The sequence below is a fragment of the Rhinatrema bivittatum genome, chromosome 3, assembly GCF_901001135.1.
Source record: "Rhinatrema bivittatum chromosome 3, aRhiBiv1.1, whole genome shotgun sequence".
In the NCBI taxonomy this organism is placed as follows: domain Eukaryota; kingdom Metazoa; phylum Chordata; class Amphibia; order Gymnophiona; family Rhinatrematidae; genus Rhinatrema; species Rhinatrema bivittatum.
The window spans coordinates 470,837,688-470,861,936 of NC_042617.1; the positions used below are offsets into that span (position 1 = coordinate 470,837,688).

Genomic DNA, 24,249 nt, shown 5'->3' on the forward strand with positions numbered 1-24,249 from the left:
TCCCTTCCCTCGTCACAGCGGCTCGATGTGTCGTGACGCCAATGCAGAAGCTGTCGGACCTGGATCCGGAAGTTCTGGATCACCAAGGACTGCCAAAACTGTAGGAACAGTGCTGATGGCAGTGGTGATGTCGCTCTGCCCGAGCGTTGTCCAGCCTGGAGAAGGATGGCACCGATGTGCTGGATGGCGTCAGCGGCGGACGATCACGATGTCGGCGATGATGGGTGCCACGGTGCTCGGCCCGGTCTTTCCCCAGCGCCGAGATGGAAGCCCTCGTCGTCCTGGAAGGCGATCGATGACGAACTGTCAGCACGCCTGCTCTGCTCCTGACACAATGGAGTGTCTTAAGCTAATACAGGGCTTAAAAAAGAACCCAAAGCGTGGAGCAATGTGAGGAGGCGAGGGTATTATGTGGCGGTGCTATGTCGGTATTGACGATATTGAAGGCAACCTAAGGGGCTTCGAGGATATCATCAAAATGGGTATGAAAAATCGTCGATGACTGGCCAGGAGAATGATGACAGTGACGGGCACTGACAGCAGTGGCATAGGTATCTTTGAAACGATGTGGAATCGAATAATCGAAAAACATTGCCGTTATTGAAAAAGATACCGGCATCGACTGAGTCGAAGTCGAATCAATAGGGCGTCAAGGACACCGAAGGAAAACGGAGGTGTCGAGGGCATCGATGCATGGCGGCGGGCATTTATGCCGTTTGTGGCATGGCCACGGGCATCAACTATAGGGCCACAGACGTTGACGGTATCGATTTGGACAGACTCAGATTTCCAAGTGTACATGGCATCGGTGCCCCAGACACGTGTGTCGGTGGCATCGATATGGACACGTATGGAATCGATGGCATGGATCTCCCAGTCGATGAATTCCATCCCGGCATCAACGCCAGTCCTGGAATCGGCATGGGCATCGATGCCAGCCATAAGGCTGGCATTGGCATCAACGCCCATCCACGGAATCGAGCCGGCATGGATACCCACCGATGGGACCCACCTGGGCATCGAATTTCACCGATGGGAGCAGCCTGGCATCGACTGCCCTCGATGGATGCATTCTAACATAGATGCCCATGGATGAAACACCTGGGCATCGGTGTCCATCGATGCAAAAGGACCTGGCACCGATGCCATCGACGGACGGCCATCCGGCACCAATGCCATCGACGGACAAGCCATCCGGCACCGATGTCCATCGATGGGGACCATCCGGCACCGATGTCCACCGATGGGGACCATCCGGCATCGATGCCCACCGACGAATCGATGTGGCACCGATGCCCACCGATGGAAAAGGGCTGGACATCGGTGGGGAGGATGGGGCATCGATGGCATCCCCAAAAGGGGGGGTGGCATCGATGGAGTGACCCTGGGATCGTTAAAAAGTGTCTCGGGCAGCGGTGGCGGCGACCCGAGTATGCATGGCAGTGACTAACAGCGTGTGCGTCAATGGCATGCATCCGGGTAGGGACGGCACCGAGGAAGCCCAAGGAAAAAAACAGTGCGTAGGAGGAAAAAGCCTGGTAGCACTGAAAAGCAAAAAACATGGATAAAGGCATCAGGGCACCGAGGGGGGAGGGGCGCTGATGACATATAAAAGCCCAGGGCGGTTTAGGAAGGTCCCGGTGTAGCGATAGGGTATCGACTGCGTGAGGGTACCAGGGAACGAAGGACTTGAAGCTACAGAGGTCCTAAAGTTAAGGAAAAAATCCCTACCCCACTAGCATAAGCAAGCAGAGTGTCACAGAGATACTCGCAAGCTGTTTAAAGCTAACTGAAAAATGGGGGAAGGGAAGGCTTCAGTCAGTTAACAGCCTTAAGATAGTGACAGAAACCGACCGAAAAATAAGAATTAGTACTCACCGAGCGTCGTAAAAACGTACGCGGAGGGAGACCTGTGCAGGGAAAAGTGTTTTTTGAAGTGAAAAGTTAAGTGTTTCCATGAGGTAATTAGTTAAAAAATCCTCACAGAGCTCCAACTGCTATGCTGACTGCAGAGCGGAAAAAAGAAGACTGAGGGAGACACCTGCGGCTCACAGGGATAATTGCAGGCTGGGCATGCTCAGTGCACCCAGTGTGCCAGTGTCAGTCAAAGCTTGTTGAAACTTTGACAGAAAAGTTTTCCGTACAGGGCTCCATCCTCGATGTCACCCATTTGTGAGGACTACCATCCTGCTTGTCCTGTGAGAATATCCTGGATCAAATTAACATTTTACTAACTCTGAAGCTGAAAACAGGCTAACTAATATATTATACTGGATTCTACCCAAAGAACAGTGTTCTGCTAAATTTGGCTCATTGAGGAGAAAGCACACATTATGCCTAGTGTAGACCTTCCATCAATATGCCATACCTAATGAGAATGCCACCTGAGCTCTCTGAATCTGTTACAAACTTGGCAGTTTTTTCTAAAAGCTTCCGGTAAATCTCAGGTATAGCTCTAGCAGACATTTAGATTTGTAAATAAAGCTCTTGCAGTGACAAGGGGAAGTCTTAAAGAGGGAGGGCTAGCTGCAAAGGGCCACTGAGTGCCTGCAGAGAGAGGGTGGGGAGGGATAGTAAGTGAAAAGGCTACAGGTGCATTTTTCTGCTTTTGAACATACATTAGGGAAGAAGGATGGGATAAACACCATTTTTAGTAAATACAAATAATTATATTAAATAATAAGTCCAGTGTGATATTCCCTGTTACATCTTCAGAAAGTGCTCTGGCTAAGCTGCAAAGAGATGTGATAAAAACTGAACTGGAAACAGCAAACCAAACCAGACTCTGTATGCAATGCATAGAAACAGAAATGCATTTCCTCCTGTACTGAGCAAAATATCAGAAATTAACATTTCCCAAAGTAGACAGAGAAAATGAAAGACTTCTTCCAGAAGAATGAGCAGAAAAACGGTGAAATTTAAATGTACCTGTTAATTTTTTAAATTATTTATTTATGCAAATTTCCAATACATTTTCAAGAAACAATCTGCCTTTCTTTTCCTTTAGTCTTGCCAAACCAGTCCAGACAACTGAGTTATGTCTTCCTGCCAGCAGGTGGAGAGAGAGAAGAAAATAAAATGCTCAATGCTGCTTTCAACCCTTCAACTCTTCAGTATCCCATGTCAAAAGTAAGGCAGTCAAAGGCAATTGTTTGTTTTGGTTTTCAAATCACCCTCACAACCAAAATCTGATAAAACCAAAAAACTTCACTCTAATTTGGCAATGCAGTAATAATGGAAGATTTCAATTATCCGATTATTGACTGGGTAAATGTAACATCAAGACATGCTAGAGAAGTAAAGTTTCTGGATGGAATAAATGACAGCTTCATGGAGCAATTGGTTCAGAAACCAATAAGAGATGGAGCTATTTTAGATCTAATTCTTAGTGGAATGCAGGATTTGATGAAAGATAATGGTGATGGGGCCACTTGGCTATAATGATTATAATATAATCAAATTTGAATTAATGACTGGAAGGGGATAAAAGTAAATCTACAGCTCTAGCAATAAACTTTCAAAAGGGAGACTTTGATAAAATGAGGAAAATAGAGGAAAAACTGAAATGTGCAGCTGTACAACAGGTATGGACATTGTTCAAAAATACCATCTTAGAAGCCCAGAGCAGATGTATTCCACGCATTAACAAAAGTGGAAGGAAGGCCAAACAACTGCTGGCTTGGTTAAAAGGCAAGGTGAAAGAATATTTTAGTAAAAAATATTTCCTTCAAAAATTGGAAGAAGAATCCATCTGAAGAAAATAGGAAAAATCATAAGCATTGGCAAGTTAAATGTAAAACATTGATAAGACAGACTAAGAAAGAATTTGAAAAGAAGCTGGCCATAGAGGAAAAAACTCAAAATAAAAACTTAAAAAAACACATCTGATGCAGGAAACCTGCAAGGAATTTGGTTGGACGATTTGATGATCGAGTAGTTAAAAAGGCACTTAGGGAAAATAAGTCCATCGCGGAGAGACTAAATGAATTCTTTGCTTTGGTGTTTTCTAATGAAGATGTTGGGGAGATACCAGTTCGAGAGATGGTTTTCAAGGTGATGATTCAGATGAATGGAACCAAATCACAGTGAATCTGGAAGATATAGTAGCCAGACTGACAAACTGAAGAGTAGGAAATTGCCTGAACCAGATAGTATACACCCCAAGGTTCTGAACGAACTAAAAAATGAAATTCAGATCTAATACTAGTAATTTGTAACCTATCATTAAAATCATCCATAGTACCTTAAGACTGGAAGGTGGAAAATATAACCCCGATATTTAAAAAGAGCTCCAGGGGTGATCTGGGAAACTATAGGCTGATGAGTCTAACTTCAGTGCCAAGAAAAATTGTGGAAACTATTCTAAAGAACAAAATCACAGAATATATAGCTAGACATGGTTTAATAGGACACATCCAGCATGGATTTATCCTAGGGAAGTCTTGCCTCAAAAATCTGCTATTATTTTTTGAAGGGGTTAATAAACATGTGGATAAAGCTGAGGCAGAAGATATACTGTATTTGGAAGACATTTGACAAAGTCCCCCATGACAGGCTCCTAAGAAAATTAAAAAGTCATGGGATAGAAGGCAATGTTCTTTTGTGGACTGCAAACTGGTTAAAAGACAGGAACAGAGAGTAGAATTAAATGGTCAGTTTTCTCAGTGGCGAGAGGTAAATAGTGAATGCCTCAGGGATCTAGACTTGGACTGGTGCTTTTTAATATTTTTATAAATGATCTGGAAAGGGGAACAACAAATGAAGTGATCACATTTACAGATGACACAAAGTTATACAGAGTAGTTAAATCACAATCAGATAGTAATAAATTGTAGGAGGACCATGGGAGACTGGAAGTTTGGGCGTCCAGATAGCAGATTAAATTTAATGTGGACAATTGCAAGGTATTGCTTTTAGGGAAAAATAACCCATGCTGTAGTTACACAATGTTAGGTTTAATATTAGGAGTTATCACCCAGGAAAAAGATCTAGGCGTCATAGTGGAGAATACATTGAAATCAATGGCTCAGTGTACTATGGGGGTCATAAAACAAACAGAATGTTAGGAATTATTAGGAAGGGAATGGTAAATGAAAATTTCATAATGCTTCTGTATTGCTCCATGGCGAGACCACACCTTGAGTACTGTGTCCAATTCTGGTCACTGCATCTCAAAGAAGATACAATTGCACTGGAAAAGGTACAGAGAAGGGTGGCAAAAAATGATAAAGGGGATGGAACGGCTCCCCTATGGGGAAAGGCTAAAGAGGTTAGGGCTGTTCAGCTTGGAGAAGAGACAGCTGAGGGGGGATATGATGGAGGTCTATAAAATCATGAGAGGACTAGAATGGGTAAATTTTAATCGGTTGTTTACTCTTTCAGATAACAGAAGGAATAGGGGGCACTCCATGAAGTTAGCAGGTAGCACATTTAAAACAAATCAGAAAAAATCTTTTTCACTCAATGCAAAATTAAGCTCTGGAATTTGAGGTAGAGGATGTGGTTAGGACAGTTAACTTAGCTGGGTTTAAAAAAGGTTTGGACAAGTTCATTGAGAAGTCCAGAAACTATTAGTCAAGTTGATTTAAGGGATAGTCACTGCTTATTACTGGTATTAGTAGCATTGGATCTAGTTAATGTTTGGGTACTTGCCAGATACTTGTATCCTGGATTGGCCACTGTTGGAAACAGGATACTGGGCTTGATGGACCCTCAGTCTGACTCCGTGTAGCAACTTCTTATTTTCTTATGGTATAAGCCAGAAATAAAAATCCCTACATTAAGCTCACAATTAGGCCAGCTACCTTCAGAGTGGGAAACATACTCGCTGTTAGATTTCTGAACTTATCAGACTGAGAGTCCTTGATCGTTGAAGCTTCTGTGGGTGGGTTCTGGATTACTCTGGCAGGACTAAAGAAAAGGAAATTAACAGGTAAGTTTAAATTTTACCTTCCTTATTGTCCATGCCAGACCTGCCCAGATGAATGGGACGTACCAAAGCTCCAAATAGACCGGGCAGTGTCATGGTTAATAAGCCCTTGGGCTGTGGTGTGGTTGATGCAGCCTGACAGGCGAACCTACCAGGCCCAGGCCGAAAGCTGGCAGACACGCTCTACAGGGATTAGAGCTGGGCTTCACCTTTACCAGCAATTTTCCTCGCGGGTTGAGCCTTTGGGTTCCAGGGGCCGGCAGGACTTAAGTGAGGGTCCCAAAAGGGTGGTCAGTGAGAGTCCAGGAATAAGCAGTGATCAGGGCTGGCAGCAAAGAAGCAGGATCCAGGCACAGGCTGAAGTTAGAGCAGGCAGTAAATAAGAGAACGATCAAAGTCTGTAGCAGAGGTCAATAGCAGGCAGCAGGTAGGAAAGTGGTCAAATTCCGTAGTAAGGGTCAATACCGGGAGGCAGGCAGGAGACGGATGGACCAGACAAGACAAAGGGGACCACAGCCCAGGCAAGATGGACAGACTAGGCATGGTAGACAAGGCTAGGTAGGACAAGGTGCGTCAAGGCAAGGAGACAACACAGCAAGACAATAAAGCAGCAAGGAAGTGAGGCAAAACAACGAGACAAGGCAGAGAAAGTAATGGAGAGCAAGTGCACATGCATATCTAGGAAGAAGCGCAGTTCGATGGACCCAGGGCATGATGGTGGCGTCCCAACCACAAGGGGGTCTTGGCAGAGTATGTGGTAAATGCGGTCGATCACAAGACCTTCCCGCGACCGGCCAGAACATTACAGGGATAGGAAGCCACGATAGCTCTCAGGGCTCCTGCATCCAAGGCATAACCTCTCCTGGCCTGTATACTGACATTGAGATGCTTAAAGCAGAGATGCAATAGAAGCATGAGTGCTGCCATGCTATCATCTTCTGGAAACACGGATTCTGACTTTGTTTATGTGGGACTCCTGTACCCCATCCAGCAGGGTCACTGGCCCTCCGAGAACTGCAAACTCTTGTTGGGGCAGGCCAATATGTTCCTCTCCTCAATTACTCCTGAAATTGATGCCTTAAAAACCACTATGCTTTAACCAAACACATTAATAGACCAAACAGATGCTACCAACGATAGCCAAAAAAATTACATTCTTCCTTTTTTTCCCCCAAAGGGTAACACTGTAGTTTTCTGCTCTTCCTTCCATGTTGTCTTGCTGCCTGTGTATTCTTTTTTTTCCTAGTGCTTGTCCTTCAACCAGACCATCTCTCTCTCTCTTGCTTTGTTTTCTTTTTTTCTCTTGGGTGGGCTCTGGACTGACTGGCAAGACTCAAGGAAAGGTAATTATCTAGTATGGACCAAATTTCACATTGCTTGTCATCTAGCCAGACCAGTCCGGACATGTGGTATAGTGAAACTGAAAGGTGGCAAGCATTAATGTATAGAGAGAGATGAAGAAATGGCAGAAATATTAAACAAATACTTCAGTTTGGTATTCACTAAAGACCCTCGAGAAGGACCTTTGCTGCTTGACAAGACCATAGATGGTAATGGGGTAGATGCAACTCAGTTTACAGAAGAGAAAGCAACGGGAAGAGCTAGGAAAACTGACAGTGGAAATGCCATGGGGCCAGATGAGGTACATCCCAGGATTCTAAGGGAGTTCAAAGATGTGCTGGCAGGTCTGCTGAAAGACTTGTTCAATAGATCCCTGGAAACGGGAGTGGTGCTGTGAGATGGGAGAAGAGCGGTTACGATCCCGCTTCTCAAGAATGGTAGAAGAGAGGAGGCTGGAAAATTAATTAAGGATGGTGGGAAAATTAATTAAGGCTCTGCTGAAGGAAAGGATAGTAAACTATCCACAATCTGGTGGATTGCTGGATTCAAGGCAACATGGATTCACCAAGGGAAGGTCCTGTCAGAAAATCTGATTTTTTTGATTGGGTGACTAGAGAATTGGATCAGGAAGAGCGCTCGATGTGATTTACTTGGATTTCAGCAAAGCTTTTGATATAGTTTTGCATAGGAGGCTCATGAATAAAATGAGAAGCTTGGGCATTGGCATCAAGGTGGTGTAGTGGATTACAAACTGGCGTGTAATGATAAATGGAACCTACTCTGAAGAGAGAACAGTGGTACGTGGATTGCCACAAGGATTGGTTTTGGGATTGGTTCTGTTCAATATCTTTGTGAGCAACATTGTGCAAAGGATAGAAGGTAAAGTTTGTCTATTTACATATGATCCTATAATCTGCAAAAAAGTAGAGAGATCTGCCTGAAGGAGTAGAGAGAAAGGAAAGTGTTTTAAGAAAGCCGGGAGAGTGGTTGAATTCAGTGCAAAGAAGTGCAGAGTCATGCACCTGGGTTGCAGTAATCCAAAAGAGCTTTATGTAAAGTGTGTGTGTGGGGGGGAATACTAATATGCACAGACTGGGAGAGGAATAGGGTCTGGCAATCTGAAGGCAGCAAAGCTATGTGGTAAGGAGATAACTAAAGCCAGAAGAATGCTGGGCTGTATAGAGAGAGAAATAGTCAATAAGAAAAAGGAGATAATACCCTCGTACATGTCCTTGGTGAGGCCTCCCCTGGAGTATTGTATTCAGTTCTGGAGCTTGTATCTCAAAAAGGATAGTGATAGGGCAGAGTCAGTCCACAGAAGCGTGACCAAAACAGTGTGGAGGTCTGTATCAGAAGACTTATGAGAGAAGGATCTGAATATGTAAAGGGAAGATATGATACAGACCTTCAGCTACGTGAAAGGTTTTAATGATGCACAAACTTCGTACACTTTCTATTGAAAACAAAACTGTGAAACTAGAGTTCACAAAATAAAACTCCAGGGGGCTGACTCAGAACCAATATCAAGAAATATTTCTTCACAGGGAGGGTGGTGGATATCTGGAATGCCCTTCCAAAAGAGGTGGTGAAGACGAAAACAGTAAATAAATTCAAAAGGGCATGGGATAAACTATGCAGATCCCTGAAGGCTAGAGACTGTAAATGAAGAAAAGGGTGCATGGGGGTAACTTGCATGAAGTGGCAGTTACTATATTAACAGAATACATGGGGATTACTACCCTTAACCAATTAGCCTTGATGCTTTTGATGCAACTACAACATTGCTCTCCACTTAAATGGTGGAGGCAAAAAGGGGAACTGGATTCAGATGACAGCCATTGCTGGGTCCAGATTTTAACGGTCCGGGATACTAATATGCAGACATTAGGGAATAAGCACGGAACTGCTTCTAAGGCCAAGTCCAAAAATAAAGGGCCGGATTTTAAGAGCCCTGCTCGCCGGTGCGCCTATTTTACATAGGCCTACCGGCGCGCGCAGAGCCCCGGGACTCGCGTAAGTCCCGGGGTTTTCCGAGGGGGGGCATGTCGGGGGCGGGCCCGATCCGCGAGGCGTTTTCGGGGCGGGATGTAGCGTTTCGGGGGCGGGCCCGGGGGCTTGGTTACGGCCCGGGGCAGTCCGGGGGCGTGCCCGCGCCCTCCGGACCCGCCCCCAGGTCGCGTCCCGGCACACTAGCGGCCCGCTGGCGCGTGGGGATTTACGTCTCCCTCCGGGAGGCGTAAATCCCCCGACAAAGGTAGGGGGGGGGTTTAGACAGGGCCGGGCGGGTGGGTTAGGTAGGGGAAGGTGAGGGGAGGGCAAAAGAAAGTTCCCTCCGAGGCCGCTCCGATTTCAGAGCGGCCTCGGAGGGAACGGAGGTAGGCTGCGCGGCTTGGCGCGCAACGGCTATACGGAATCGGTAGCCTTGCGCGCGCCGATCCAGGATTTTAGCGGCTACGCGCGTATCTACTAAAATCCAGCCTACTTTTGTTTGCGCCTGATGTGCCAACAAAAGTACGCCAAATCGCGCTTTTTGAAAATCTACCCCAAAGCATGTTGAAGCAGCAGTGTCTGAATTATCAAGAAGGCTGCTCATCCTGTAAAAATGTTGCTAGCAATAATTTTGTTATGGTTTGACAGTTGCTTGATTTAATTGGAAATATTACTACCCTCAACATAAGGCTTGGGGGCAACTGGCAAGAGAAATATCGGGAACCTGCACGAATCGGTAGTTACTACAATGAGAAATTTGCTGGGAATTCTATGTCCCATTTGGTCTTTTTTTTACTGTCATTACTATGTTTCTCTTATATACTAATAAGACTGGATTCTTGTAAGTCATATGATTTCTTAGAAACTGATCCCAGAAGGTAGAAATGAAACTCAGTGCTGAACCTTAACATACTTTTTTACCATTAACATACTTTTTAGCATTTCAGCAGCCTTGGCAATTCTTACAAGTCTGATCAAAGCAATCTCTATTCCTACAAGCCTGATCAATGCATTCTCATTGATGTAATTATCTTTATTTCTTCATTGCCACCAAACTAGTCTGGCTTCATAGACAAACATTTTAAAAGCATCCTTACATGGGGGACACGTGGGTAAATACTCTGCCTTTGACCCTGAATTACCATGCATCCTAGTTTCTGAATAATCTTTCATGTCCCAATGTGTTTTGTGAAATATTTGGACATATTCTAAAGTAAACTCTGGGGTTACTTCCTTTTATAAGAAAGCCTTTGTTCTGCCCTCCTGGATTTCTGTAGAACTAGCTGAGGAATAATGGCTCCTTATTCACCCTGGTACCTTCCACCAGCATCTGCACTTGACTTGAGGGTGTCTCTGCTGCCTGGGGCTCCAGTTGCTCCTTCGCCTGTCATGCTGTCCTGTCCTGTTGGCTGCATTACCCTTACCTTTTCAGGGGGATGCCAAGCCTTTGCTATTTCTGGCTGCCTGCTCCATTGCTAGTAGTTTACTATTGCTTGCCAAACAGGAGTCTGTCACACTGTGCTGTCAACGGGCTCCTCAGCACATTTCCTTCCCTGCTTTGACATCCTTGCACCAGTAAAAAGGGGGGGGAGGGGTGGGCGGCAATCAGGATCAGACAGTCACTGCTACGGCCTGGCAGCCTGCTCCTTGCCATGGTGAGGGGCTCTCCCTGCTTTTCTTCTTTAAGTTTATGCACCAGAGGCTGACAATAGACACTGGAGGCTATTTGCTGGTACCCCTAGAGATGTTAACTATCAAGTCAGTGTGCAGGTGCACATGCTCACATGCCGAGTGAGCCATAATACATGGTCATTTTCTAATATATGCGTGCATATGCACACATTATAAAACAGCCTGACCGCAAGCACATGCATGCCACATTTTAAGTGGACGTGCGCATAGGCATGTAAATCCTGCTTCTACCGTGTAAGTCGGGGAATTTTACAAGGGGTGAGCATCCACACCATTGCTGGTTTAACCAGTTTGTCCATACGTTTGCCTCGTTAACTGCCAAGTCCTCCAAACCCCCTTGGTTTGATAGCCTATACTTCCCCCAGTTACTCCAGACCCTTTAAACCTCCCAGAAATGGCTCATTTTATTTCTTATATATCCTCCATAGCAGAAGTTATACGGCATGGCATGTGCTGATGCACAAAAATGTTTATGTGCACATTTCTAAGCCAGGCCCTGAAATACCCATGCTCTGCCCCTTTTTTGGAAATTTTTTCAATGTGTGCACAGCGGGTTTTATGCGTGAATCTGGGCGCTTTTTACAATATGGTAGGTGTCCGTAAACCCGACTTGTCTGTGCATTATCTGATTGATGCACGTGCTGGGCTTTTAAAATTCACCTTTAAGTGTGTGCAATTAAATTAGAAGGCTAGATTCAACAGATCCCACTTTCCACACGGGGAGGAGGACACCCAGACTGTCATCCATTTCCTAAACTTGGTCTGGGCTCGCTCTGGGGAATCAATCTGCCTAGATTTTGCCCTGAAAACTGTTCCTGCATTTTTTTTTATTCAAATCTCTTTATTAAAAGTTTTCACATAAAAAACAAAACGGAATCAAACAATACAAGAACCAAATCTAGTTTGTTTCTATTTCTGACCACACCAGACATCCAGCATATGCTGGACGTAGAGAACTACGGAAGGCTCCACTTCTGCACCAAACTATTTAGAGGAGAGTCAACATAAAGATTATTTCTCTACCTCCATAGAAATGACGGCAGAAAAAGACCAATCGGCCCATCTAGTCTGCCCAGCAAGCTCCCACACTTATTTTCCCATACTTATCTGTTTCATCAACCACCAAGTACAGGACCCTTGTTGGTAACTGTTTGATTCAAATTTTCTGCCATCCCGTCATTGATGCAGAGAGTAATGCTGGAGTTGCATCAAAGGTGAGCATAAGGCTTAATGGTTGAGGGTAGTAACTGTCACATCAAGCAAGTTACCCCGATGCTTGTTTACCCAGACTGCACATATCCATGCCTTGTTGGATGTTGTCTGAATGTAAATCCTGTTTTCCATATTTCCACCTGCCGTTGAAGCAGAGAGCAATGCTGTATATGCATTCAAAGTGATGTATCAGGCTTAATTGGTTTAGGGTAGTAACTGCCATAATAAGCAAACTACCCCCACGATTATCTGTTTACCCAGATTGTGTAGTTCAGTCCTTCTTGGTTTTTGTCTGAATGCAAAATCCTCTTTTCCACATTTCCCCCTGCCGTTGAAGCAGAGAGCAATGTTGGAGTTGCATTAACTGTGCGAAGGCTTATTGAGCAAGGGTAATAATTACCAGGTAGTGGCCTCCTCTCCAGTAATCCACTCCCATGGCTCTTCTCTTCATTCCCATCCTCCATCTGCTGGTATGAGGAATATGTCTCATGTGACTGGTCTGATCTGGCTGGATGACAAGGATCAAAGGAATCGTCTAGGAAAGAATCCTGATTAGAGGAAAGTATTTAGGAGTTACACTGCTTACACCTTCAGAATGCAGTCAAGTGAAAATCCAGGCTTCCAGCTGGCCATGGTTCTACCAGGCTATCTGAATCCCTTTGTCCTGCTTTCCTTTTTTGGTTGAAGAACTTGCTGGTCTTGGAACTTCATAGAGCTGATCTGAAATCCACTCATGGATGCACATCACCTGACCCCTAGTAGAGCAAACAACACTTCTCAGGGTCTCAAAATTTTCAGCTCAAAAATTGTCTGCACAATAAGTGTTGGTCACGTGAGCTGCTGCTAGATTCTGTGGGGAACTCCATCCCAGAGCAAATCTGACTCACCAGGCACCCGAGGGCTACTAGATTCCCTCAGTTTGCTCACATCAGCTAATGTGTTACTCTGACTACTACTGCCTTCTTCTAAGCTAGATGGCTGGCTCTGGCCCTCTGCCTAGACCTGGACTCATTGGTTCTCCACTAGGATTCCTGTCCCTGCTTCAGCTGCCCCAGATCATAACTCCCCTTTCAACCTCTAAGGCTCATACCGATGGTGCTAAAGAACCATGAAGGAGACTCAAGATCCATTCCCTGCAGGAAGCAACTGTGAAAAATCACTGCTCAGGCTCCTTATAACCTCCCTGAAAGCATCATTTTATAGGGAAAGTAAAGTCAGCTTGGCACTTTTTTCTCTGTCTCCATCTGCTGGCAGAAGGACATAACCCCCTTGTTTGGACTGGTCTGGCATGAACAATAAGGAACTCTGCATTATCCTGGGGGAAAGAGGAGAAATAGGAATTACACCAGCAAAATATGTGGTATCCTGCCACCAGGTCAGAAACGAAATCTGACAAGGGACAATATGGACTAGCACCAAAAAGCAGAGACATGGCCCAGATATTGTAAATTTACTATTATTTTGACATTTTTAACTTTTTTCCCTTATATTTAAATTAATCTGTATGTTACTTTGGCAACATATGCAAAACTGTCATGCCAGTAAAATTATCTGAAGCTGACGTAGATTTCTATCAGTACATGTTTATAAATTAGGGGAGGCTGAAAAGGGAGAAATCCCAAGCCGCTGCTAAAATATTCTCATTCAACATGGAGTGAAAAAAATGAAGAAATTACTTACCTGATAATTTGTTTTCCTTAGTATAGGCAGATAGACTCAGGACCAGTGGGTTTATGCCCCCCTGCCAGCAGATGGAGATGGAGCAAACTGACGTCACACTATATATAGCCCTGCAGTGACCCCAGCCTGCTAGTATTCTCTTCAAAAGCAACTGTGGACAGAGAAATTTGATGCGCTGGAACACAGTCTTCAATGTCAACAACCGCAAAGAAAGGCTACACAGCAGTCAGAACACAGGGCCCACCAAAAAATCCAGCACCAAATTAAGACTCCACAAGGGAACAAGTAACCTCAAGAGAGGCTGAACATGCTTCATGCCCTTCAAAAAACGAGCCACATGAGGTTGAGACGACAATGAAATACCATTCACCAGGCCTCTGAAATAGGAGAGCATCACAACCTGCACCTTCAAGGAATTAAGGGCCAAACATTTAGTCAACCCATCCTGCAAAAATTGCAGTATGAGAGGAATTTTAATTAAATGAGAAAACCCCCCCCACTCCTCACACCAGGCTTCAAAAGCTCTCCAAACCTGCACATAAGCCAATGAAGCCGAGAACTTGTGAGCGCAGAGTAAGGTGGCAATCACCGCAGAGAAATAACCATGCTTTAACAGATGAGCCCTCTGAAGGTCCAAACTGTAAGACAGAATTGAGTTGGATCCTCATGAAGAACAGGTCCCTGCTGTAACTGATCCATGTGCGGTGGAAGACGAAGAGGGGCCTCCACCTGGAGTCATCATAAATCTGCATACCACGGATGCCTGGGCCAGTCCCGCATCACCACGAGTACTAGCCCCCCCTGTGGCTTTCAATCTTGTGAATTATCCTGCCCAGCAAGGACCACAGAGGAAAGACATAAAGCAATCTGTCTTCTGGCCAGACCAATACAAAAGCATCTACTCCCAGGGACCATGGATCTCTCCTGTGACTGTAGAATTGAGGAACCTTCACATTTCGAGAAGTCGCCAGCAGGTCTAGGAACAGAAGGCCCCATTGATCCACAATCAGCTGAAATGCCTCAGCTGACAACTCCCACTCTCCTGGGTCTAGACTCTCCCTGCTGAGAAAGTCTGCTCTTACGTTGTCTTTACCTGCAATGTGAGAAACCGAGATCATCTGCAAATGACCTTTCACCCATTCCATAAGCTGGTCTATTTCCTGTGACACTTGCTGGTTCTTGGTTCCTCCCTGGCAATTGATATAGGCCACTGTTGTCGCATTGTCTGACATCACATGAACCGCTTGATCTCACAGCCTGAGGCTGAACTGCAAGCATGCTAGCTGTACCACCCGGGCCTCCAGGCGATTCATGTTCCAGCGGGCCTCTTTGCTATTCCAACGCCCTTGAGCTGTTAACTCCCGACAGTGAGCTCCCCAACTGTGTAGACTCGCATCTGTCGTGAGTACCAACCAGTTCGGAGAGGTCAAGGGAACTCCCTTTCTCAGATGATCCTCCCTGCAACCACCACTGGAGGTAGGCACAGATTTCCATCGGCAAGTGGAGCTGAACCGCATAGTCCTGAGATTGCGGGTTCCAATGAGATAGAAGAGAGCATTGAAAATGATGCATATGCACCATTGCCCATGGCACCACTTCCAGGATAGCCATCATCAGGTGGAGCATCTGTAGGTAGGACCACACCAGTCATATGGTGTTCATCAACTGACACACTTGAGAAATCAATTTCTGGATCCAAACTTCTAGTAGGAAAACTCTGTCCTGCTCATGTCAAACCGGACCCCCTAATATTCCAAGGACTGGGATGGCTGAAGATTGCTCTTGGTCAGGTTCCCCATCCAACTGAGTTCCTGCAATAAGGAGATCACCTTGTGTGTCACCAGACGGCTCTCTGCTGGAAACTTGGCTCAAAATAATCAATCGTCCAAATACACGAGGATTCCTTCTTTTCGCAAGGCTGCCACTATCATCACCATAACTTTGGAAAAAGTTCTGGAGCAGTTGCTAGACCAAAGGGCAGTGCCAAAAACTGATAATGGCTCGCCAACACCGCAAAACATAGAAAGCTGTGTTCCAATCAGATGGGAATATGAAGGTAAGCCTCTGACAGATCCAAGGAAGTCAGAAATTCCCCTGACTGCACTGCCATTATCACAGAGTGCAAAGTTTCCAGGCGAAAATGAGTTACTTTGAAATGACGGTTGACCCTCTTGAGATTCAGGATGGGACAAAAGGAGATCTCCTTGTTGGGCACAAGAAAATAAGTGGAATAATGCCCCATACTTTCTAAAGACGTAGGCACCGGAACCACAGCCCTCAGTCTGAGGAGCCTTTGAAGTGTAAACTCCATTGCCTGCTTCTTCTGCGGGGAGTGGCAAGGGGACACCATGAACACGTCCCGGGGAATACTGCAAAATTCCAGCGCATACCCTTCTCATATCACCTCCAGGACCCACTGGCCGATCGTGATCTCGACCCACCTCCGATAAAAGAGAGAGAGATGTCCCCCTATTCCCTGCTCTAGAAGTAGTCAGCAAACCTTCATTGGGAGGCTCGGGAAGGTCTGCCACCCGAGCACGCTCCTCTCTTGGACTGTCAGGGACGAAAGGACTGAGACCTACTGAAAGGCAGAGTCTGCTGAAAGGTCACCTCTCTGTAGGGACAAAAAATGCCTGGAACGCCGGAGACAACCCTTTATACCAAAGGTGTACTGCAACTGCTTCTTATCCTCCAGCAAGCGAGGAACCGGAGAGTCACCCCACTTACTGGCCAGTTTCTCCAACTTGCTCCCAAACAAGAGTGAGCTTTTAAAGGGCAACTTGGTAAGACTGGCTTTGGAGACTGCGTCAGCCAACCAATTTCACAACCAAAGTTGATGCCTGGCCGAGGTCCGGACCAAATCAGAGCCTGGGTCTACCAAAAAGACAGTAGCTGGTTCCATAACTGCTCTGGCATTTCTTCCAGATTCATGAACCTCCTGAGAGAGAAGCAGACAAGATCTCACCACTAGGACGCAACAGGGGGCAATCTGTAAATTCATCGTCACTGCCTCAAAGGCTTACTTAAGAATACACTCAATCCTTCTATCATGCATATCCTTCAAGATCACTCCTCCCTCTACGGGGATAGTCATCCACTTAGAAACGGCACATACCAGAGCATCCACTTTGGGAAAACACAAACATTCTCTCACAGCCAGGTCTTATAGGCCTTCCAATGTCCGACCCCCTTTAAAATTTGCCTCTGGGGCATTCCATTCCAGATCAATCAATTCCTGAATGGAATCCATCACAGGGAAAAAACAAAAGGCTTTATGTAGGGAAACCAAAATTGGATTCGTCCTCGGCTCTGAAATAGCAACCAAACCAGGGGACACCCAGCTGCTTCAAGGTTTGGGAAATCAGGGCCGGAAGTTCCTCTCTATGAAAGAACCGCAACATGGTTCAATATGGTTCCAACCCTGGAGGAATTTCCCCCTCTTCCAGGGAATCAGGATCAACCTCATCATCAGTGCCATCCAGATTCCTGTCGGAAAACCCCGCAGGGAGTCGAGGTGAGCGCCGGTGCTTAAGCATAGGATTGGCAGAGGGAGCAGCCACCAGCTGAAATGGGGGAAGCAGAGGACTGCGCCTGAAGAAAAGCATGTAAGCCTTGAAAATATTCCACTGAAGAAAAAGCAGCCAGGCCCAAACCAAGCCCAGAAGGAACTGGAGCTAGACCCACAGAACTGCCCTTGCCAGTGGAAGAGCCAGTCAAGGGAGAACCAAGATCTGGTGTCCCCCCTAGTTAAAACCGTGACCAACGCATCATCAGAATGTGAGGAGCCTGGCTTAGCAAAATCCAAGAACAACAACTCTCCCTGAGCATCTGAGCAGCGCTGACACAGGTTAGAAACCAGGTCAGGCTGAGAAGCCCTAAAAATATGACAGGCAACACAAATAGGAAGCCAGTTAGCTTCTTGCTAACTGGCGCCATCGCGGCGGTAAGCGTGTGTCAGAACACTTTGCACTCAAAAAAGAAGTGCACCCAAAAATTATGCGCCTAGAAGAAAGTGTGGCCAAGCACGTGCACAACCTGTGTGCCCAGTTAAGCACGTAGAAAAGTTTGTGCACGTAAAAAGCACGCTCATAAAAACTGAGCTCACAATGCACGCACAGAGCCTTCGCACTGTGCACACCGATGGCCTACAGGGGGCAGCAGCATACGTACAAGAGCACGCGAAAACGACTGCTGTAGCCTACAATGCTAGTTGTTATAGAAACTCGAGATAGCTGAAAATCAGAACCTGTCAAAATGCAAAATAATCCAGCTATGTATGGAACTCTATGGAAAACACTTACATTGCAACCGTCATACGTAGCCGCAGTAGAATAATGGCTTATATTGTCAAGCCCTTGCAACTCTGGGCTTGAATAATCATAGGTTGCTGTAAGTATTAGGATGCAAACATTGTGTGAACACTACTAATGTCTGCACACCGCTTTCCACCAGTTAGGTAAATGATATCTTACGTCCTGAAGTGCTCGCTCCAACACAGCAGTGTTTCGGAGTGTAGACTCCTTCCTCAGGGAACTTCAGGGAGGTAGTTTACTGGTGCAATTCTGTGTGGAAATACAATGTAAGAGTTCTGAAAAAATGCCAAAAGGCTATTAATATAACAAATGGCTGAGATTTGGAAGCAAAACCACAAAGATGATGGTTATGGTCAGTCAAATAGCGGTGAATAACACTGGCTGAGATCGCTAAAAAACATGAAAGACAACGCAATTGGGGTGCAGGGAAACCTCCCTTATGGATAAACTTATGCGTATAGGATAAAACATCTTTAGTGAATTAAAAAGTCTTTGAATGTCGTCAATGCGATGCCCAAGTGAAAAACTTACGTGCCCCAAAAGTGAGCAGCCTTGCCGTGATTCTTGCCGCTGGGATGACAGCGATCCGCGGGCGAAAACGCCGGTTTTAAAGGGGACCTATCGACTGAAGTTGATGAGGCAGGAAATGACGTTTGAGATTCCAAATTTGGTGATGACCATATTAGGTGAGTGACGTGTGTGGGGAATACTAGCCCAGCTGAAATCCATATTTGGGCAGTGACGTCATGCGGCGGCCATTTTGAAAAAGGAGAATTGTGAAATGCATTCAAACTATAAAGCACCGCGGGTAGGGAATCCCATAAATGCGGAGGGAACTTCATAAACCTAATTGTCTTCTAAACAACAGGATGATAGGGTTTAAGAAGTTGGCCTTGCTCAAAAATGACGTACTTGAATCAATGACTTATGAATCAATGACTTATGAATCAATGACTTATGAATCAATGACTTATGAATCAAGTACGTCATTTTTGAGCAAGGCCAACTTCTTAAACCCTATCATCCTGTTGTTTAGAAGACAATTAGGTTTATGAAGTTCCCTCCGCATTTATGGGATTCCCTACCCGCGGTGCTTTATATTTTGAATGCATTTCACAATTCTCCTTTTTCAAAATGGCCGCCGCATGACGTCACTGCCCAAATATGGATTTCAGCTGGGCTAGTATTCCCCACACACGTCACTCACCTAATATGGTCATCACCAAATTTGGAATCTCAAACGTCATTTCCTGCCTCATCAACTTCAGTCGATAGGTCCCCTTTAAAACCGGCGTTTTCGCCCGCGGATCGCTGTCATCCCAGCGGCAAGAATCACGGCAAGGCTGCTCACTTTTGGGGCACGTAAGTTTTTCACTTGGGCATCGCATTGACGACATTCAAAGACTTTTTAATTCACTAAAGATGTTTTATCCTATACGCATAAGTTTATCCATAAGGGAGGTTTCCCTGCACCCCAATTGCGTTGTCTTTCATGTTTTTTAGCGATCTCAGCCAGTTTTATTCACCGCTATTTGACTGACCATAACCATCATCTCACAGTAAGTTTGTGGTTTAGCTTCCAAATCTCAGCCATTTGTTATATTAATAGCCTTTTGGCATTTTTTCAGAACTCTTACATTGTATTTCCACACAGAATTGCACCAGTAAACTACCTCCCTGAAGTTCCCTGAGGAAGGAGTCTACACTCTGAAACACTGCTGTGTTGGAGCGAGCACTTCAGGACGTAAGATATCATTTACCTAACTGGTGGAAAGCGGTGTGCAGACATTAGTAGTGTTCACACAATGTTTGCATCCTAATACTTACAGCAACCTATGATTATTCAAGCCCAGAGTTGCAAGGGCTTGACAATATAAGCCATTATTCTACTGCGGCTACGTATGACGGTTGCAATGTAAGTGTTTTCCATAGAGTTCCATACATAGCTGGATTATTTTGCATTTTGACAGGTTCTGATTTTCAGCTATCTCGAGTTTCTATAACTACTATTGTTAGAACATTCTCATTTTTTACAAATGGCTTCATCAGATTGGAAGGACATTTTCAGCTACTCAGCAGAGCATGTTTCTAATATAGCCCAAGAGACATCCCTCTTTTCAGATACTACTCCAGCAACCACCCCACCGGACATCCTGGGTGACTTGCTGATTCTTCACAAAAGGAATACTCGCGCAGAACTTCATGGCATTACGATGATAGAGTACGTCAAACAACAAGTCATTCCACGAGGACTCCGCATTAACAAAGCTCCACTCATGTTCACAGATAGGCCTGATTTCCTTGCTAAATGGGCCGCAATTCTGAACAAGTGTTCTTTAGATCTAATGCTTTTAATCATCGAATATACGAAAGTAATTACCGAACAAATTCAAGCAGAAATTATTGTGGTGGAAGATGAATTTAAAGCTTCGACGAATGTGGAGTCGGTACAAAAGTCTATGGAAGAATTGCAGGGCACCATTGAGAAATTTAAGACAGATATAAAACGCAATAAAGTTACCAAGTTCAGACGACACAAAAGTGACTATGACAATGGCAGCATTTATACATGGCTCCACAAGAAGGATGACAAAGATACAGCTCCCAAAAAAGTTGCCTTTGCTTCATCGGAAGACTCCTCCAGTGGATCGGAAGATCAACCTGCTTCTCGAGGACCACGTCCGACGTCTTCTTTTTTAGAAAAACGCTGGTACCCATCCCGCCCTCCAAGACCTTACGGCAGAAAACCCCGTCAACAACCTCCCCTCGAAGAGGACGCCCAGTGGCACAAACCGTTCACACGGTCGCAAAATCAGGACAGTCGTCCATAATTAATTTATCAAGATACCATTTGACAACAGCAGAAGAAGAGGTGTTGAATCGAGGGTTATCTTATGTTCCCACCAATCGTCATGATTCCTTTGTCTGTCGCATCCAGCTATATAAATTTTTCAGACTCCTCATGATCAAACATTATTTTTCTAAAAGCCCGCAACAAACATCATTTGATCCTTCCATCATTAAGAAGAAATCCTGTTGGATTCCACCAGGAGTGGTGGACGAACAAATCAAGGCTTTTCAAACCCTGGTTCTGCAAGAAGTGTCGGATATAGAAACAAGACATCACCACACTTTTTTCAATCTCTCCTCGACAGAAAACCAGGCTCTTCGAGCATTATCTTCCAATTCGGAGATAATTATCAAACCAGCTGACAAAGGCGGAGCTACCGTCATCCTAGATCAAGAAGATTATCGCACAGAAATTTTACGACAACTAGATGACCGGAAATATTATCGGTTACTACAAGATGATCCCACTCCATCATTATCTCAAAAGATTGGCAGTTTGCTTAAAATTGCACATGACCAAGGGTTTCTCACAAACAGGGAATACAACTTTCTTCAGGTTGAACATCCCCGTACCCCAGTTATTTATGGGGTCCCCAAAATCCATAAGACCTTAGTCCACCCACCATGCCGGCCCATTGTCTCAGCTAATGGCTCCATTCTGGAGCCGTTAGCCAAATTCATGGACATTTTTCTTCGAGCCCCCGTCAAAAATGCTATATCATATGTACAAGATACTTCTGACATGCTCAATAAATTATCCACGGTTAGTCACACATCCAGCAATCATTTTCTAGTCAGTTTAGACATCGAGTCTTTATATACAAATATTCCGCAATTGGATGCACTCAAGCTAGTTCAGGAGACAGTGGAGAATAGAATGAGACCGCAACGTATTCCGTCAGAATTCCTGGTTGAATTGACAGAAATTATTCTTTATAACAATTTTTTCTCTTTTGAACAGCAGTTTTACCTTCAAACACATGGTGTAGCTATGGGGTCGCCCATAGCACCTGATGTCGCCAATCTTTATGTGACTCAATTTGAGGAAAAATATGTTTATCCATCTTCACAATTTCAATTCGTTCAATTATGGTCACGATACATTGACGATATATTCTTCATCTGGACTCACACAGAAGCACAACTGCTCCAGTTTTACCATTGGCTCAATCACATTGATCCTCATTTAAAGTTCAGCATTGTCTACAACCAGCATTCATTAGCATTTTTAGACATCAAGATCATGAAGGACTCCCAAGGTATTAGCACCACGCTGTTCCGGAAACCCACAGATCGCAACAATTACCTTCGCTTCCAGAGTCATCACCCCAGGAAATTTAAAGAGGGGTTACCTGTGGGTCAATTTTTCAGACTCCGAAGACTTTGTTCAGACATTGGAGACTTCCACATACAGGCCGGACATCTCCGCGACAGGTTTCTAGAAAGAGGATACCCTGCCCGAGTCATACGCAGAGCCTATAAAAGGGCCACTTTCTCCGACAGAACCCAACTATTACAGTACAAACATCGTAATGAATCTCCCAGTATTATCTGCGTTTTACCATATACAGACCTCACCATACAAGTTAAAAAAGCAATCATGAATAATTGGCATGTTCTTAGTCCTCATTCTCTGTTTCATGAACCTCCCATGTTTGCATATTCTCGAGGTCACAATATCAAGCAAAAGGTAGTTAGAGCAGCCCCTCGTTCTCATACTGGCCCCTCATCAGGGTTATTTTCAACATGTGGGAAATGTTCCTGTTGCAGCCAAGCCATGACTGGCTCCCATTGGACTGATCCACAAACAGGATTGCAGATTATCCACAAACATAATGTGAATTGCAACACTGATTTTGTAATTTATGTACTACAGTGTCCTTGCAATAAAATTTACATAGGACGTACACGACGCAAGATTCGCATTAGATTAGTTGAACATCGTAGTAGGATCAATAACCAGGACATCAAAGCACCTATAGTTCAACACAGCTTGGCTCACACACATACATTTGATGAATACAAATGGGCCATTCTGGAACATATTCCCCATCATTGGAGAGGAGGCGATAGAACATCCCAGCTTAACTTTAAGGAAAATCGTTGGATCTTTCTATTACGCTCCACTGAACCACTGGGGCTAAACGAAAGAATAGAATGGTTTTCTCTAGTTTAACAATCCTTCATGGGTGCTTTCTCAGTTTTTTCAGATTATGTGTCAATGGTCTTTAAATTCCAGCACTGCATTCCTTTTGACTTATGAATCAAGTACGTCATTTTTGAGCAAGGCCAACTTCTTAAACCCTATCATCCTGTTGTTTAGAAGACAATTAGGTTTATGAAGTTCCCTCCGCATTTATGGGATTCCCTACCCGCGGTGCTTTATATTTTGAATGCATTTCACAATTCTCCTTTTTCAAAATGGCCGCCGCATGACGTCACTGCCCAAATATGGATTTCAGCTGGGCTAATTTTCCCCACACACGTCACTCACCTAATATGGTCATCACCAAATTTGGAATCTCAAACGTCATTTCCTGCCTCATCAACTTCAGTCGATAGGTCCCCTTTAAAACCGGCGTTTTCGCCCGCGGATCGCTGTCATCCCAGTGGCAAGAATCACGGCAAGGCTGCTCACTTTTGGGGCACGTAAGTTTTTCACTTGGGCATCGCATTGACGACATTCAAAGACTTTTTAATTCACTAAAGATGTTTTATCCTATACGCATAAGTTTATCCATAAGGGAGGTTTCCCTGCACCCCAATTGCGTTGTCTTTCATGTTTTTTAGCGATCTCAGCCAGTGTTATTCACTGCTATTTGACTGACCATAACCATCATCTCACAGTAAGTTTGTGGTTTTGCTTCCAAATCTCAGCCATTTGTTATATTAATAGCCTTTTGGCATTTTTTCAGAACTCTTACATTGTATTTCCACACAGAATTGCACCAGTAAACTACCTCCCTGAAGTTCCCTGAGGAAGGAGTCTACACTCCGAAACACTGCTGTGTTGGAGCGAGCACTTCAGGACGTAAGATATCATTTACCTAACTGGTGGAAAGCGGTGTGCAGACATTAGTAGTGTTCACACAATGTTTGCATCCTAATACTTACAGCAACCTATGAATATTGAAGCCCAGAGTTGCAAGGGCTTGACTATATAAGCCATTATTCTACTGCGGCTACGTATGACGGTTGCAATGTAAGTGTTTTCCATAGAGTTCCATACATAGCTGGATTATT

At 44.7% G+C, this 24,249-nt stretch overlaps 1 protein-coding gene across 2 annotated transcripts in view; it reads right to left on the bottom strand.

The window, feature by feature from the left end:
• TTC32 (tetratricopeptide repeat domain 32) overlaps positions 1-24,249 on the bottom strand; it is a 37,881-nt gene that overhangs the window by 12,379 nt on the left and 1,253 nt on the right. The gene's annotated exons all lie outside the window — the stretch shown is intronic.